At 43.7% G+C, this 17,806-nt stretch overlaps 1 protein-coding gene across 1 annotated transcript in view; it reads left to right on the top strand.

Moving 5' to 3' along the window:
• Window positions 1-17,806, top strand: part of BRF1 (BRF1 RNA polymerase III transcription initiation factor subunit) — a 359,625-nt gene that overhangs the window by 176,485 nt on the left and 165,334 nt on the right. The gene's annotated exons all lie outside the window — the stretch shown is intronic.

Genomic DNA, 17,806 nt, shown 5'->3' with positions numbered 1-17,806 from the left:
ATTTTTGGGGAAGGTGATTGAGAGGGCGGTTGCAATCCAGCTTCAATCGATCTTGGATGAAACGGATTATCTGGACCCATTTCAAACTGGCTTTCGGGCGGGCTACGGGGTGGAGACGGCCATGGTCGCCTTGGTCGATGATCTCCGTCTGGGCATGGACAGGGGAAGCGTGTCTCTGTTGGTGCTTTTGGACATCTCAGGGGCTTTCGATACCATAGACCATGGTATCCCTCTGGAGCGCCTGGCAGAGGTGGGAATTGGGGGCACTGCGCTCCAGTGGTTCCGGTCCTACCTCTCCGGGAGGTTCCAGATGGTGCAGCTGGGGGACATGTGCTCCGACAGGAGGGCCCTTACATCTGGGGTCCCTCAAGGAGCCATTCTGTCTCCCATGCTTTTTAACATTTACATGAAACCGCTGGGAGAGATCATCCGGAGACATGGGGTGCAGGGTTATCAGTACGCTGATGACACCCAAATAGTCTTCTCTATGTCTCCGACTGATGCAGTGACTGGGGATGGCATCTCTTCTCTCATGGCATGCCTGGAGTCAGTAATGGGCTAGATGAGGGAAAACCGACTCAGTCTGAATCCAGAGAAAACGGAGGTGCTCGTGATAGGTTCCGCTGGCCTGGGGATGGCGGTGGTTCCACCTGTCCTGAACGGGATCACGCTTCCCGTAAAGGACTCGGTACACAGTCTGGGGGTGCTCCTTGACTCGTTGCTCCACCTTACATCTCAGGTGGATGCGACGGTCAGGAGCACCTGTTATCAGCTTCGGCTGATTCGCCAGCTGCGTCCCTACCTAGGCCAGAGGGACCTTGAAACGGTGGTACATGCTCTGGTAACCCCTCGACTGGATTTCTGCAATGCGCTCTACATGGGGCAACCCTTGTACCATACCTGGAAGCTACAATTGGTACAGAATATGGCAGCCAGACTGGTCACTGGTACATCCAGGGCCAGTCATATAACACCTGTACTTAAAGATCTGCATTGGCTGCCCTTTTGCTTCCGGGCGCAATACAAGGTGTTGGTTATAACCTATAAAGCCCTACATGGCTTGGGCCCAGGATACCTTGAGGACCGCCTCTCCCCATACAATCTGCCCCACACACTCAGAACAACTGGGCAGCAGCTATTGAGGGTACCTGGGGCAAGACTAGCCTCCACTGCAAGGAGGACATTTACCATCTTGGCCCCGACCCTCTGGAATACGCTGCCCATAGAGCTCCGCTCGGCTACCTCCCTAGCCCAGTTCAGGAAGGACTTAAAAACCTTCCTGTTTAAGCGAGCGTTCCCCGATACAAGCTCTAGTTAGTCCCCCCCCCCCCCCCACCCACCATTGAGCTGCTGGGTGGTGGGTTTTTTTAATGTATATTTTAATCTGTTTTATTGCTTTTGTATATTGTGTATGTTGTTGTGCTGTGCACCGCCCTGATTGGAAGAAGGGCGGTATACAAATAAAGCATTTATTATTTATTATTTATGGTCGAAATGGAGGACATTTTAGAATCCCTCCTGAGCAGAAATTGGAATGTAGGACATGTCCTGGAAAGGGAGGATATCTGGTTGCTATGCGTATGGCGTGCCACCCTTCGGAGGCAGCCAGGGATGAGTTGGTGGTGGAGCCGCTGAGAATCACCTGGTAGTCCTGGCTTCAGATGTTACTTAAAAAGCCTTGATCAAAAGGTTCAACAAAAAGGGTCTTCAAGCATGTTTTTTTTTTAAAGTATAGGAAAGCTTTTCAGCAATATATATAAAATTTCTGCTTCAATACTTTAAAAAAACTTTAAACATGCTACAAGATGCTTTGTTTTTGCTGCAGCAGATGAATTAATGTAGGTCATCACACTCTGTTTTTGCTGCATACCCATGAAACTGTTCATTTTTGGTTTCCTGACATTTATGTGTGATGGAAAAATCTAGACATGCAGATTTATCCCCAACAACAACTGCTGCATTTTTTTCATAGCTGCCCTTCCCATTCCCAGTCTTCTGATTTCTTGATTGTAGTCACAATTGTGGTCAATGTTTGATCCCAGCTACGAGAACTCTTTTGCTATTTCTATTTCCTTATTGTCTAGGTTGAATTTGTCAAGATTCTCCATGGTCATTGTTTTTGTTTTCTTTATATTCAACACTAGGCCTGCCTTTGCACTTTCTTCCTTGATTTTCCTTAGTAGTTGTTCCAGGTCTGTGAGGTTATCTGCTAGTATTATGGTGCCATCTATGTATCTTAGATTGTTGTCCTTTTAGAATGTCCTTCCACCTATTTTCACTCCTCTTTTTTCTTTGTTCAAGCCTGCTTTCCTTACAATATGTTCTTACAATAAGTTGAACAGGTAGGGTGATAAGATGCAGCGTTGTCTGCCTCCTTTGCCAATTGGGAACCATTATGTTTTTTCGTGTTCTGTTCTGACAGTAGCCTCTTGTCCAGAGTACAGATTTCTCATCAGGATTATCAGATGTGATGGCACTCCCATGCCTTTAAGGGTGTTCCATAGCCTTTTATGATCTATGCAGTCAAAAGCTTTGCTATAATCTAAAAAGCCAGTTCTGATTTTCTTTTGAAATTCCCTGGTGCGTTCCATTAGCCATCATATCTTTGCAATGTGGTCCCTTGTGCCTCTTCCTTTTCTGAACCCTGCTTGGACCTCTGGGATTTCTCTTTCCACGTATGGTTGGAGTCTTATGCTACAGGATTTTGAGCATAATTTTGCTTGCATGGGAGATTAGTGCTATGGTACTATGGTTGTTGCAGTCTTTTGTGTCTCTTTTTTTGTGGATGGGGATGTATATTGATAGTTTACAATCTGTTGGCCATTGTTTTGTTTTCCTTATCTGTTGACATATAACTTTATCAATTAGAACCAGTTTATTTTAAACCAGTTAAAACTATTTTCAGTAATGCAATCCTAAGACAAGTATCTCTTGGATAACATCAGTTTAGGCCTAAAGGCTTTAATAAAAATCCAAATTTTGACTTTCGCCAAAATGATCCCAATGTTGGTCCTGTTAGGCTTCCAGAGGGAGGGAATTTCACAACTGGGGTGCCACTGCAGTGAAGGCAGTCCCATGCCCTCGAATATGTTTCCCTAACTGATGGAACATAGAGGAGGACCATTTTAATAGATCTAAATTCTCTGGTGGGCATATTGTGTTTGTTCACAAGTATGCAGGAACAAAGTCTTCTTTTCTCAAACTATTCTCCACCCCTTCTGGTGTTGCTGTTAACGCAGAGGTGGCTGTCAATGCCTACAGTCCAAGGGCCAGATCTGGATAGCTGATCATTTCCATCTAGTGTTCAGAGCAATGGTCCATGTTTGTGGGCGCATTCGTGGGAATTGTAGCTCCAAAAGTTATTGTCTCGTAAGCTATGCCAGCTCCAAGACTGTATTGTGTTTGAGCACATGCTGCCACTTGGATTTTCTTTTTGAGAAAGGGAAATTCCAAGGAGAAGAGGAAAATTGGCTGTTGTGTTCCCTTTTCTCTTCCCTTTTTCTGGGCAAATGGCAGAACAGAGGGAAGAGAGAAGGTTGGTCATTGCTGGCTAAAGTTACTAAGCACATCTTTAGGCATCAGAACTTGACAGTGCTTCTTCCTCCTCTTGCCCAAGTGTCCTACGCCTCCTTGTCTTGTTCCAGAATTGATGTAGTTCCAGGCCTCGCCAGGGTTTTTTTTGAGGAGGAAGATAGTGACATACATTACTGTTAGATAGCACAAACTTTATTGATAGTAAACGAGGCAGCAGATGGTGTACAGCAGAGGAGCATTCCAGCCCTTTCACTGTTAGGTCCAGCTTCCTCTCACAGCCAATGATAAAACTAGGCTCCGAAACAAATTCTACCCAGATGTATTCTTTGTCTGGCAATCAAATTAAATCCCTTATCGCTGGACTTATAGGACACCTGGGTTGAGGTGCACTCCCTTCCAGACTGAGGCTGATGGAAGATAGTCTCACAAGAGTTATATAATGCAGAAGCAAACAAAGAAAATCGAAAGAGTGCAGGCGTGACCCATCACCCATCTAATAGCTCTGAGAACTGTGCAAGCAGGTTAGCAACGGAGAAAATTCACCCCCCCCCCAAAAGAAAAATCCATTTTCAGGCTTCATATCTTTTCCCAGCCTCAAACTGCAAAGCAAATGGGAAAAATATCCAACAAGGCCACTAATACAAGTTAACTCTTTCACACCACTGGGCTGCTAATAATCTTTGCTAATGATGCTAGCAAAGATTCAAAAATACATCTGCTTGGTGGCAGAGCTCCAGCCCAGCTAACTTCACTCCTAGAAAGGCCACCCTTTGAAAGTGAGAATTCATCAGCTGGCAAGCAACCCTTATCAGCACCCGCAAAGCTGTTCTCTGTGCTGGGCAGCCTCCTTCTTGAAGAGGGAAGGTGTTGAAAGCAGAGCTTAGCTGTCTATTGACCAGTGTAACCAGCAGTCCCCAAATTCTCCTTCTTTGAAAGATGAGGACAGTGGCTGGTTGGTCTCAGCTGACATCAGAGATTGGAAATGTTGCCTTTTGGACAACAAATCCCAGAATCCCATGGCAGAATGAATTTGGCAAAGGCTGGTTGGAATCTGGCAATGCTGGTTGTCCTACATTCCAGGAGAAATTGTCCTCTATTCTGAGTGTGACTTATGTAAGAAGCATAGATTTACATTGCTAGAAAGAGTACAGTCATCCCTTCATATTTGCGGCTTTGATATTTGCGGATTTGATTATTCACGGATTTTATTAATATGTTCTCTCTAGGAATATCTAAGTCCTCCAGTGCAACTCTGTGGTCAAATTTAACTAAAAGATGCACTGAAAGACCCAGAGATTCCTAGAGAGAATACTCTACTTGGCATTTGTAGCTCCTCCAGTGCTGGACATTGACCACAGAGTTGCACTGGAGGACCTAGAGATTCCCAGAGAGGTGTTCTGTCAAGTAAAAACAGTGTTTTTGTTATTTGCGATTTTTCCATATTCACGGGGGTCTTGTGCCCCTAACCCTAGCGAATATGGAGGGATGACTATATTTTGATTGTCACATCCTTCCATCCCCCCCCCCCCCCCCAGCTCCTACGTTTTGCTTTCCCATTTCCTCCTTGCCAGCAAGAATATGGGCCCCCCCTGCCTGGGTGGAATCATAGAATCCTAGAGTTGGAAGAGACCCCAAGGGCCATCCAATCCAACCCCCTGCCATGCAGGAACTCTCAATCAAAGCACCCATGACGGATGGCCATCCAGTCTCTCTTCAAAGACCTCTAAAGAAGGAGACGCGACCACTCTCCGAGGGAGTGTGTTCCACTGTCCCCAAAGTCTTTCCGTAAGGCATGGTTTCCAGACTCTTCACCATTTTGGTCTCCCTCCTTTGGACACGCTCCAGCTTGTCAGCTTCCTTTTTGAACTGTGATGCCCAAAGGAAGGATGTGACAATCAAAAGCAGAATAGAGAGTTACTATTACTCTTGATCTAGATTCTAGACACTATACTCTATTGATGCAGCCTAGAATCATATTGGCCTTTTCAGCTGCCACATCACACTGTTGATTCATTTTCAACTTGTTGTCTACTAGGACTTGTAGATCCCTTTCACATGTACAGTATATACATGTTTACATTCTGGGAGTTATAGTCTAAAAAAGTAGTATTTCAAAGCACTGGCTGCTGAAAGGGAAGCACACACACACACAGCAGTGCCACCAAACTGTTCCCTCTGGAAAAAAAAGCAGGGTGGAATGGCACACACACAGAGAAGTGGGCACTATAGGTGATAGTTGGTGCAACGGCCTGATGAGCACTTTGAATTTGTTGACAGGTGACCCAGTCTGTATTTTCAAAGCCTTCTTTCAGTCCTTTGAACTTAATAGAATTAAAATCAACTTGGTCTTCTATTCATTTTGAGACCCAGACTGATTATTTTTCTGCGGATCAGTGGCCCTTAATAGGTGACAAAACAGGTTCTCCATCTCTGTTATTGAGTTTCTGTGAAGCTGAGAATATCCAGTTCTTTTGGACAAACTCCCAAGCTATTTCATGAAGGGGAGACAAGTCAGCATGACATAGTGTTTTGAGTATTGGACTCAGTACCTCTGACTCTCTCTTCCTCAAATAGTCAGACATAAATTCTGTCACACATACACACACAAATACTCTGTCACACTCTTTATTTCTTTTTTATATAGTCAGATATGGGCTTGGGTATACTTGCATATGTACAAGAGAATGAATGTTTCTGTGTGAGACAGTAAAAGAATCTCTGTGTTGAAGAAATACATATCTGTGAGCATTGTATGTGTGACTGTGTGTGAATCAGAATGTGTAATACTGATTTTCCTTGCAAAATATGAATGTATATGAACGTGCAAACAAAACCTATTTCTTCCCACATTCTTCTGCCTATACAGGTATAATCTGTATACAGTATGAATCTGTCCTGCACAGATTCTAGATCACGTAGCCATTTCTAGTCACGGTACAATATAGCTTTTGATTTTTTTTTATTTATTTTTTTTATTTTATTTTACAGTATAATTCAGAATTACAAAAATCCAAATATAAAACAAAAACATACTGCAGTGCTGGAGTAATTGCAGTTAAGCATCTTTATTGTTTAAGATATACATGGATATAAGATTAGTGTTAATGTTTGACATGTTTTCTCTAATCATCATTTTAACAGACCACAATTTCCTGAGTTCTGATGCCCTAGGAACATGGTTTGTTTAAAACCAGATCTTTTTTCTCTTCAGTGGCCTTCTGTGGTGTACAAGAGAGGTGGGAGGATGAATGTGCCAACAATAAGTGTGTTTCAGTTAGTTCATGCAGTGTAGAGGAAGGAATTATTGGTCCCCTATATATTGTTAGACTACAGCTCCCAACATTCCTTTGCACTAGCACTTTTGGCTAAAACTGCTAGGAGAACCACATGAATCTCATCCTGTTGTAATGGGAAAACTTTTAGTTTCCTGTAACATCTGAACTGGGCTTCTGTTCAAGCCTCACCTCCTTTTATTATTCTTTTAAGTGGGACTTTTTGGCCTCACTGTTTGATCTAGTACTTGGAAGGAAATGCCTTGATGTCATTTGGGCCTTTATATTCACACAAAGGATTTTTGGAATTGATTTGGATTGAATCCAGTTTTTGGAATTGGATTGAAGAGATAGCAGTCCCAGTTCCAAAGCCCCTTTGTGTGAAAGAGTAAAGTCTCAATGATAATGTCTTTTGCTTTCTTTGTTAAATTGAATTTGCTTGTTAACACAGAGCACGGGTAAAGAACTTTTATGGACCTGGTGGCCAGTCCTTTTTCTTGTTGGGAGGCACAATGGCTGCCCAAAATGCCAACTAACAGAAAGAAGTGGCCAGTTATCCAGTTCTAGTTTTGAAAAATAGGTATTTTTTGATGTTCAGGGTCCCTCTGCAGCTTATTTTAAAGGTGAGTTGGTGCTTCTGGACACTTTAGGACAGAAAATTCACCCTTTCTTGACTAGAAAGAGGGCAATCTGAAGGTACTGAGGGTCACAAAAAATGTCTTAAGGATTACATACTGGTCATGCTTCGCCAGCCTCTGAGATTGCGTATAGAATGGTAAAAGCATGAATAGCATCCTGATTTTCTGAACAACTACAATACAAGTCAGACCCTGAGGTTAAAGAATGAAGAGTCTTTAATCTGGACTCTGAGATTCTCATTCATTGACATTTATACAGTATTAACACCATCAGTGCTGCAGAAAAGGTTCTTGTAAACTGTCGTTCCTTGAATGATATTATGAAAGGTAACATTTAGGTGAGATGGTATTTACAAGACACTTATGTTTCATACTCGTACGATGTGCAGTATGGGTATTTACCGTGTGTCCATGTATCTGAAACCAGTATGTTGAACATTTAGCATTTGCTTTTACATTGAATGCTAGATTTTCTTGGGTCTTTGTTTCCTCAAAAGAAGTCTTTCCATTTATAGCATTTTATTTGTAAATCGGAACATATATTTTGGATAAGAAATAAAGGTGTACATGGGAGAATTTCATCTATAAATATTGGTCTCTACAACTCAGGGGGGGTTAATAATTTACCAACTATTTTAAATATAATCTACTGCCTGTTGGTGTTTCAAAACTCTTCTACAGTCTTGGGAATGCATGAATATGTGTGGTCATATTTTGGCATAATAAAATTAAATAGAAACAGTAACATAACAGTCAGAGTTAACACTTAGAAGTAGATGAGACCGCTTGCATTTATTTTAAATCCGCAAGATCTGTGGAAATGAACATTTCAAGTAAGGTCTCATCTTCATCAATAGAAGAGCTCAAGCGGGACATCAGTTGAGGAAATGGAGCTGCATATAATAGTTAACAATTTACCTGGCAGGAAATGAGAAACTGATGTCTGTACAGAAGAGCAGGAACAGAGAGAACAAAGCTTTTTAAATGATGCACTTGATTAGAAGTTGGTCCCCAAAAGAGCACTATTGAGATCGCTGTCTCCGCTTGGCATGGGAAATACACAATGTGAAAAAGCAAAGATTTTATTGTAGCAAAACTCCTGTGTGTCACGTAGGGTGGCTAACTATATGGTGGCACAGAATGAAGGTCAAAAAAATCTGTTTCGTAGCAGTCAAAGATCACAGCAAGTTTGAAAAACCTGAGTTGCATAGCTGTATTAGCCTTTTAGCGCAAGGACAACAAAAAGTCTTGCTGTAAGTCATGTTTAATATGATGTATTTGGTATAAGATTTCATGGTCCTGTGCATCTGATGAAGGTCATGAAAGCTTACGCCAAATAAAATCTGCTTTATTTAAAATGCCATAAGGCTTTGTAGAGGTTGGAGGTTACATCTGAAAAGCAACTACCGTAGTTAAAAACCCTTACAGTAATTGTTAATATTAAATACTTTATTAAGTAAATAAACAGTAACTTTAATTACCCCCCCCTTTAAAAAAACCCAAAAGCTACTGGCCTGTAGGACAAAAAAGGCTCATTGCATCAACACTGTTGTTAATTCAAGATTCACAAGAGACCACCAGGCAGTTGAGTAAATCAGCACTTGAATAATATTGTATTCCTCATTCACCATGCAATAACTAGAAAAACAACTAAAACAGTTAAAATTACCTTGCAAAAGAACTGAGGTTACTGCTCATTAAATAACAATTACAACAAACTCATTCTCTGTAGCTAGTTATTTCCAAGCTTCAGTGGTTCCCAAACTTGGATCTTCCAAATGTTTTAGACTTCTGTTCCCAGGATTCCTGACTGTAGACCAAGCTGGCTAGGGCTTATGGGAATTGAAATCCAAAAATCTGGAGGACCAAAGTTTGGGAACCACTTCCAAAGTTTGGAAGAACAAATGCAGCAAATTTTCTGAAAGTAAATAACCCAATTTTAATGTGTGTGTGTTTTTAATGTCTGATGAGGCATTGATATTTTTAAAATATTAAAGTGCATGCCTTCTCAGCAGTTAGTGTTATGGGCCCCTTTTGAGGAGGGGACAGAACATGGAGATGACAACCCCCTGCTCCTATTTCTTTCATAGAATCATGAACTTGGAAGAAACCCCAAGGATTGTGTGCAGGAACACACAATCAAAGCAGCCCTGACAGATGGCCGTCCAGCCTCCAAAGAATGAGACTCCACCACACTACGAGGGAGTGTGTTCCACTGTCGAAAAGCTCTTACTGTTAGGAAGTTCCTCCTAATGGTGAAGTGAAATCGCTTTTCCTGTAGCTTGCATCCATTGCTCCGGGTCCTAGTCTCTGGAGCAGCAGAAAACAAGCTTGCTCCATCCTCAGTGTGACACCCCTTCAGATACTTAAACAGGGCAATCATATCACTTCTTAACCACCTCTTCTCCAGGCTAAACATATCTATCTCCCTATGTCTCTCCTCATAAGGCATGGTTTCCAGGCCCTTCAGCATTTTAGTCACCCTCTGGACAAACTCCAGCTTGTCAACATCCTTTTTGAATTGTGCCCGGAAGGGGACACAGCATTTCAAGTGAGGCCTAACCAAAGCAGAATAGAGTGGCACTAAGACTTCCCTTGATCTAGACACTATACTTTTATTGATGCAGCCTAAAATCGCATTGGCCTTTTTAGCTACTGCTTCACACTGTTGACTCATGTTCAACTTGTGGTCTACTTGGACTCCTAGATCCCTTTCACACGTACTCCCGTTCAGCTAGGTGTCCCCCATCCTTTATCTGTGCATTTCATTTTTCCACCCTAAATGCAGTACCTTACATTTCTCTGTGTTGAATTTTATTTTGTTAGCTTTGGCCCAGCTTTCTAGTCTATTCAGGTCATTTTGAATTTTGATCCTGTCCTCTGGGGTATTAGCTACTCCTCCTAATTTGGTGTCATCTGCAAATTTGATAAGTATGCCCCCAATTCTGTCATCCAAGTCATTGATAAAGATGTTGTATAACACTGGGCCCAGGACAGAACCCTGTCGCACCTCACTGGTCACTTCTCTCCAAGATACATTGTTCAACACCCTTTGGATTTGGCTTGTCAATCAATTACAAATCCAGCTAACAGTTGCCTTGTCTAGCCCACATTTTACTAGCTTGTTTGCAAGAATGTCATGGGGAACCTTATCAAAGGCTTTACTGAAATCAAGATTTGCTATATCCACAGCATTCCCTTCATCTACCAAGCTGGTAATTTTATCCAAAAAAGAGATCAGATTAGTCTGGCATGATTTATTTCTTAGAAACACATGTTGACTTTTTGTCATTATGGCATTCCCTTCTAAATTTTCACAGACTCTCTGTTTAATGATTTCCTTTAAAGGAGATTGCCCCACTAACCACACTTCAGCACCCTTTTTTCCCTCTGGGACGGCAACTTAGAGGGTGTGTGGAAACTAATACTCTTGAATGGGGCATGATTTGCAGTTGGCATTTGCTACTTCTTTGGTCAAACTAGATATGATGGAAAAACTGTAATCCAGCATCTGCTGTGCTGTGTTTTATGTTTTCTTAACTTTGATGCAGCAGGTGGTGTAGGCTATATTTCAGAGGAAGGAACTGGCCAAACACCTCTGAGTATACCTTGCTTAAGAAAACCCTATGAAATTCATGGTGTCACCATAAGTTGACAGATGACTTAAGACACATGTGCATGCGCATGCACACACACAGAGCTATTCAGGGTTGCTTAGTGGATTGCCATCTTGGTCTTGGAGTTAATAGGAAGGATGCGGGGGGGGGGGGGGCTGAGATGGGTACATGGACATTAAAGATGAAACATTCCTTCATCAGCTGCCACTTCACTCTGCAGGTGCTTTGAACGAAAAATAGTTATTTGCAGGAGATCCTTAACATACAATTTCTGTATCTTAACCTTATTTTGGCTTGCTCAGTCTAGAGCTTGGACAAGTAAGGAGCTCGTCAGATGGGTGGCGAAATGCTGCCCCTGTTTGCCCTGGATCATTGCTGTGACAACCACATGGTGCAGCAATGATCTGCTTGCGCGCCATGATGACGGCCCTTCCGGCCAGCACCGTTTGGGTGCTCTGATGCCCATGCGTTATCATGGCGCACCCTGTGTGGTCAATCATGTGCCATAATGGGTGGCAAAAGTAGGGCTGGGCGTGTGTAGACGCCAGCTCTATCTAGCCTTACTTTCGGCCCCAGGCCAGCACAAAGTGCCGATCTTTTTAGGGCCTTAGATTTTAGGATCACCTCTTGAAGACTCCCCCAGCCAGGTCATCATAACAGCATAGGAACATCCCTGAAGTCTAATTTTTCCATGCTCTTGAGTACCTTATCAATTCAGGCAGGCTTTACAAAGCTAATAGCTTTCCCCTTGGTGTGAAAACAAAGGTTTGTAGGAGCATTTTGGATGAAACATTCAACTTCTGAAACAGCTTAAACAACTGAGAAAGGCAGCATTTTCAATTCTTTATTGGTTGTTTTTAAAAGGTGTCCTCTTCTTTGAGGGAGAGGAACAATTAATATCAAAAATGGTAAGCCAGAATGTTCTGTCTTTATGAGAACATTATTGTTCGCTATCACTTCCATTTTCCAGATGGGGCTGCCCTTTAGCACACCCTGACCACTTTTTCCTGTTTCCTCAATCTTCTGGCAATACATTTTACAGCCCTAGTTATTGCACGCCATGTTATGGTTCATAACTGTCAAGAGATTGTGTTTCCTTGTATTGTTCAGTAATACTAAAATCCTGCTTTCCATTTAGGTACCCTTGAGAAAACAAATAACTAATGGTGTGCCATGGTCTTACTGTGCAGCAGATCAATGCAAAAATCTTTCACTTCTAGCTTCTGAAAGCACATTGCACTAGAGGTTGTGTGTAATTCCAAAAAGGCCTCGGATATACTTTCAGCTGGATAAAATAAGGAGGCTAAGTCCCATGGACATTACGATCTTAAGTACATTTGCATAGCTACATTATTATCTAAAGGCATACTAGACTTGGCATATATGAATATCTCCCCAAATAATCTTTGCTTTGGGGACTAAAGAAATCTCATCATGGAGGCACTGTGGATGTCCTCTCAATGCATGAGCACTCAGATAACATTATCTTTCTGAAAGCCTGGGCTACAACACAAGCCATTTTGTCTTTTGGTGCTGGTTCTCTTAATGTGCCCAGATTCATCTTCCCTGACAAGGGAGACGTAGAGGAAAAATTAACCTCTGCATCAGTACCTGGCATTGGTCCAAAAATGTATGCACATGTAGATGGACTTGAAGATGAGGGATCAGACTTACAAATGCATAACCTGGAGTTATGCATTTGTAATGGCTCTCTATTCATGGTCCCTACATAGTCACAACTGTAGCACTTCTGTCATGATCATAACTGTCCCCAGACTTACTTTACTGGGCACCAGCTGTATGGAAATAAGGCAGCATGGGCAGATATTTCCACCACCTCCTCTCCGCCAGTGAGAGTATATTGATCAGAAGCAGGGACCTGTTGCACTTCCATGTTACTGGTCTTATTTGTTGGTGGGAGAGGGCGGAAAATGTGACCACTCCTTGATTGCCAGAGGAATGGACCCCCTTCTCTCCATGTGGCTGATCCTGGCAAAATAGGTTTGTCAGGCCAGAAGATGATATTGACCTAACTATTTATTTGTCTTTAAGTAAGGTGGAAAACACATTGCAGAAATAATCTAGTTGGAGACCGCTTTAACTGCCCTGGCTCAGTGCTAGGGAATCCTGGGAATTGTAGTTTATTGTGGCACCAGAGCTCTCTGACAGAGAAGGCTAAATGTCTCACTAAAAGTAGCACTGAAGAACCTAGAGATTCCTAGAGAGAACACTCCACTAAGCATTTGTAGCTTCTCCAGCACAATTCTGTGGTCAATGTCTGGCAGATGTTGACCACAGAGTTGCACTGGAAGACCTAGAGATTCCTAGAGAGGTGTTATCTCAGGTAAAAATGTAGTGTTCTTATTGTTTGTGTTTTTCTACATTCACGGGGGTCCTGTGCCCCTAACCCTAGAGAATGCAGAGGGACAAGTGTATTTAGAATTCAACCAAGGGATTTTTGTGGGTTTTTTGTTGTTTTTTTTGCTACATACCATCATACAGACCAGGTTAGGTGGGTGGGGGGGGTGTTGCCTTGGTGCATAAGAACACCTTGTCTCTGACCAGAAACCATGTCCATCAAACCTCCTATATCGAGTGTATTTACTTGACCCTGAAGGCCAGAGACAATCTAGGGATTCTGTTGGTCTATCGGCCACCCCGTGCGCTAACAGACTCCCTTAATGAGCTGACACAGTTGGTCTCGGAGCTGATGCTGGAGTCCCCCAGGCTTTTGGTCCTGGGAGACTTCAACATCTCCCTTGCGGCCAACTATATTCCACCCGGTGCGGCTCGGGAATTCATGGATACCATGACATCCATGAGCCTGTCACAACTGGTGCTGGGGCCTACGCATTCCGCAGGTAATACACTTGATATGGTCTTTTGTTCGGACATGGAAATTCCGTGGGCGGAAATATCTAATATTTCCCCCCTGTCATGGATGGATCATTTTCTGGTAGAGGCAAAAATCAAGGCATCTACCCAGATCCCTCCCGGGGGTGGCGGACCTATTCGAATGGTCCACCCTCGAAGGCTGATGGAACCCAGAAGGTTCCAGAAAGCCATAGAGGGGTATATGGTTGGAAATGACGGCGATTCTGTTGATGCCCTGACTAACATCTGGGACACTGATCTCTCCAGGGCTATACACAGTATCGCTCCCAAGCGTCCTCTCAGGCCTGCTTCCAAAAAGAAGCCTTGGTACACGGAAGATCTCCGGGCAAGGAAGCGGGTGCTGCGACGGCTAGAGCGTGTCTGGCGGAAACACCAGCGCTTATCCGACAAGGCTCTCCTAGACCGTCTTTTTGATGACTATGGAGAGGCGATAGATGCGGCAAAGGAATAGTTCTTTGGCGCACGTATCGCGTCTGCGGAGTCGCGTCCAGCAGAGTTGTTCAGGGTGGTGAGGGAACTAACTTAGCTCCCTCCTGCCCCGAACCCGATCCTTGAACCAACTAAGGCCTGCTGTGACCAATTTAACAACTTCTTCGCGGATAAAACCTCTCGGATAAGGGAAGGTCTCGATGCCAGCGTTAGAGCAGAAACCAGAATAGAGGTGTCCAGAGCCTTCGTGGTCTCGGTTATACTGGATCATTTTGAGTCAGTGAGTACCGAGGATGTGGACAAGATCCTTAGAAGTGTTAGGAAGACACCCTGCTCCCTCGATCCCTGTCCCTCATGGCTAGCGGCTCAGGGGGGACCGGTAGTAATTCAAATGTTACACCGGATTATTAATACATCTCTGAGGGATGAGCAATTTCCATTGAGTTTAAAATTGGCCACAGTAAAACGTCTGCTCAAAAAGCCATCCTTTGACCCCCTGATGCATAACAATTATCGGCCAGTTTCGCTATTGCCATTTTTAGGGAAGGTGATCGAGAGGGCGGTTGCAATCCAGCTTCTTGGATGAAACGGATTATCTAGACCCATTTCAAACCGGCTTTCGGGCGGGTTACGGGGTTGAGACTGCTATGGTCGCCTTGGTCGATGATCTCCGTCTGGGCAGGGACAGGGGGAGCGTGTCCCTGTTAGTGCTCTTAGACATCTCAGTGGCTTTCGATACCATTGACCATGGTATCCTTCTGGAGCGCCTGGCAGAGTTGGGAATCAGGGGCACTGCGCTCCAGTGGTTCCGATCCTACCTCTCTGGGAGGTTCCAGATGGTGCAGCTGGGGGACGTGTGCTCCGACAGGAGGGCCCTTACATCTGGGGTCCCTCAAGGAGCCATTCTGTCTCCCATGCTTTTCAACATTTACATGAAACCGCTGGGAGAGATCATCCGGAGACATGGGCGCGCGGGGTTATCAGTACGCTGATGACACCCAAATAGTCTTCTCTATGTCTCCGACTGATGCAGTGACCGGGGATGGCATCTCTCCTCTCGTGGCCTGTCTGGAGTCGGTAATGGGCTGGATGAGGGAAAACAGACTCAGCCTGAATCCAGAGAAAACGGAAGTACTCGTGATAGGTTCCCCCGGTCCAGGAATGGCGGTGGTTCCACCTGTCCTAAACGGGATCACGCTTCCTGTGAAGGACTCGATACGCAGTTTGGGGGTGCTCCATGACTCGTCGCTTCACCTTACATCTCAGGTGAGTGCGACAGTCAGGAGCACCTGTTATCAGCTTCGGCTGATACACCAACTGTGTCCCTACCTGGGCTGGGCTGACCTAGAAATGGTGGTACATGCTCTGGTAACCTCTCGCTTGGACTTCTGCAATGCGCTCTACATGGGGCAACCCTTGTACCATACCCGGAAGCTACAATTAGTACAGAACATGGCAGCAAGGCTGGTTACTAATACAGTGGATCCTTGTTATACGCTGGGGTTTGGTTCCAAGATCCCCCGTGTATAACAAAATCCGTGTATGCTCAAGTCCCATTAAGTATAATGACATAGCAAAATGATGTCCCTAATAAAAAATGAAAAATCAAGGTAAATTTATACTTTTTTGGAACATTTTCAAACCATGTATGCTTGAATCTGTGTATAAAAAATCCGTGTATAAGAAGGGCCAACTGTACACCTAGAACCAGCCATATAACACCAGTCTTAAAAGACCTGCATTGGCTGCCTATTCGCTTCCGGGAGCAATACAAGGTGTTGGTTGTTACCTATAAAGCCCTAAATGCCTTGGGCCCAGGGTACTTAGATGACCGCCTCTCCCCGTACAATCCGCCCCGCACACTCAGATCAACTGGGCAGCAATTGTTAAGGGTTCCAGAGGCCAGATTAGTTGCCACCACTAAGAGGGCCTTTTCCATCTTGGCCCCCAGCCTCTGGAACACACTGCCCTTTGAGCTCCGCTCAGCCGCCTCCCTTACCCAGTTTAGGAAGGGGTTAAAAACATTCTTGTTCGAGCAAGCTTACCCCTGACTCCCTGACCCCTAAAGTATTCTCTCCTCGCCCCCTTCGTCAGCATATCAAGCTGGCACGAATTGTGGTGCTTATTGTTTTATTGTAAAAGGTTTTTAATGCTATGTTTTGATGTTTTTATATTGCTGTATTGTTGTATGTATGTTGGAAACCGCCTTGGTCTTATAAAGGAGGTATATAAATAAACTTTTACTTACTTACTTACTATATAAAGAGGCAATGTGAGTACTGGTTTGAATACTGGACTAAGACTCTGGGAGAGCCCTGCTTGGCTGTGGATTAAATGACATTGGGAAAATCCCATATTAAGTGACCTTGGGAAAATCACACTCTCCCAGCCTCAGGAAGGCAATGACAAACTCCCTCTGGGCAAATCTTGCCAAGAAAACCCTGTGATATATTCGCCTTAGGGATGCCATAAATTAGAAATGTCTTGAAGGTAAACAAAAACAACAACAACAACAAACTTCTTATTAAGTCTAGGAGCAGAAACATGTGACCCTCACGATGCTGTGATGCATTTCCCATCACTCCCCACCATAAACATGTTGGTTATGGCTGATAGGAATTGCAGCCCAACAATGGTGAGGGCACAAATTCTCAACTCCTCTTCTTAGTTATATCTGTTATGTTAGAAGCAAAGTAACTACCAGCACTTGTAACTTGCAATGTGGAATTGTTAACAGTAGTGAAGTATGGTGATATCATAAGCAGATATGGAGAACATGAATTGTGCATGTGTCAGTTTTTAGGGAGTTGCTTGTCTGCATGATCCAGAGTATGTAGATATATACATAGCATTGCTATAACCCATCTTCTAAGTTACCAGAGGTTTCCACTAATTTGTGCTCCTCCAGCTGCCCCTGCCATAACTTCTGTTGTGATGATTATCTTGAGGCCAGTTTCTTTTCAAGAGGTTTTTTTTTTACTACTATCACCACCATTAATAATGGGGTGGTGTCCCATTTGGGATCTAGTGGAGGCATCCTCTAATGGAAACCGAAGGAGATATCATTTTGGATTACTTCTCCTCCCCTGCAAAGCCTTGTATTCCCTGAACCCTTTCCTTAGAACAGGGTTTCCCAACCTTTTTATCTCACGGAGCTCTTATTTCTATGGCAGAGCCCCTAAGAGGCCTACCTCATGTCTTACAGACAGTATTTATGAATATATTTAAGAATATATTTTTAGTCTTTAATTTCAAATAAGACTAGTAACATGGCCGCAGAATACCTGGGAAGTGCATGCAGAGCCCTAAAGACTCCTCGGAGCACAGGTTGGGAACCTCTGCCTTAGAGGTTTGTAGGCAACCTCTAGAATAGTGTAAGGAGTGGTATAGCTGCAGAAGAAAGAGGGGGAAATTGCTTCTA

Source organism: Sceloporus undulatus, chromosome 1 (assembly GCF_019175285.1).
Source record: "Sceloporus undulatus isolate JIND9_A2432 ecotype Alabama chromosome 1, SceUnd_v1.1, whole genome shotgun sequence".
In the NCBI taxonomy this organism is placed as follows: Eukaryota; Metazoa; Chordata; class Lepidosauria; order Squamata; family Phrynosomatidae; genus Sceloporus; species Sceloporus undulatus.
The sequence above is the reverse complement of the archived record's forward strand: the minus strand, read 5'-3'. Positions and strand labels throughout refer to the sequence as shown.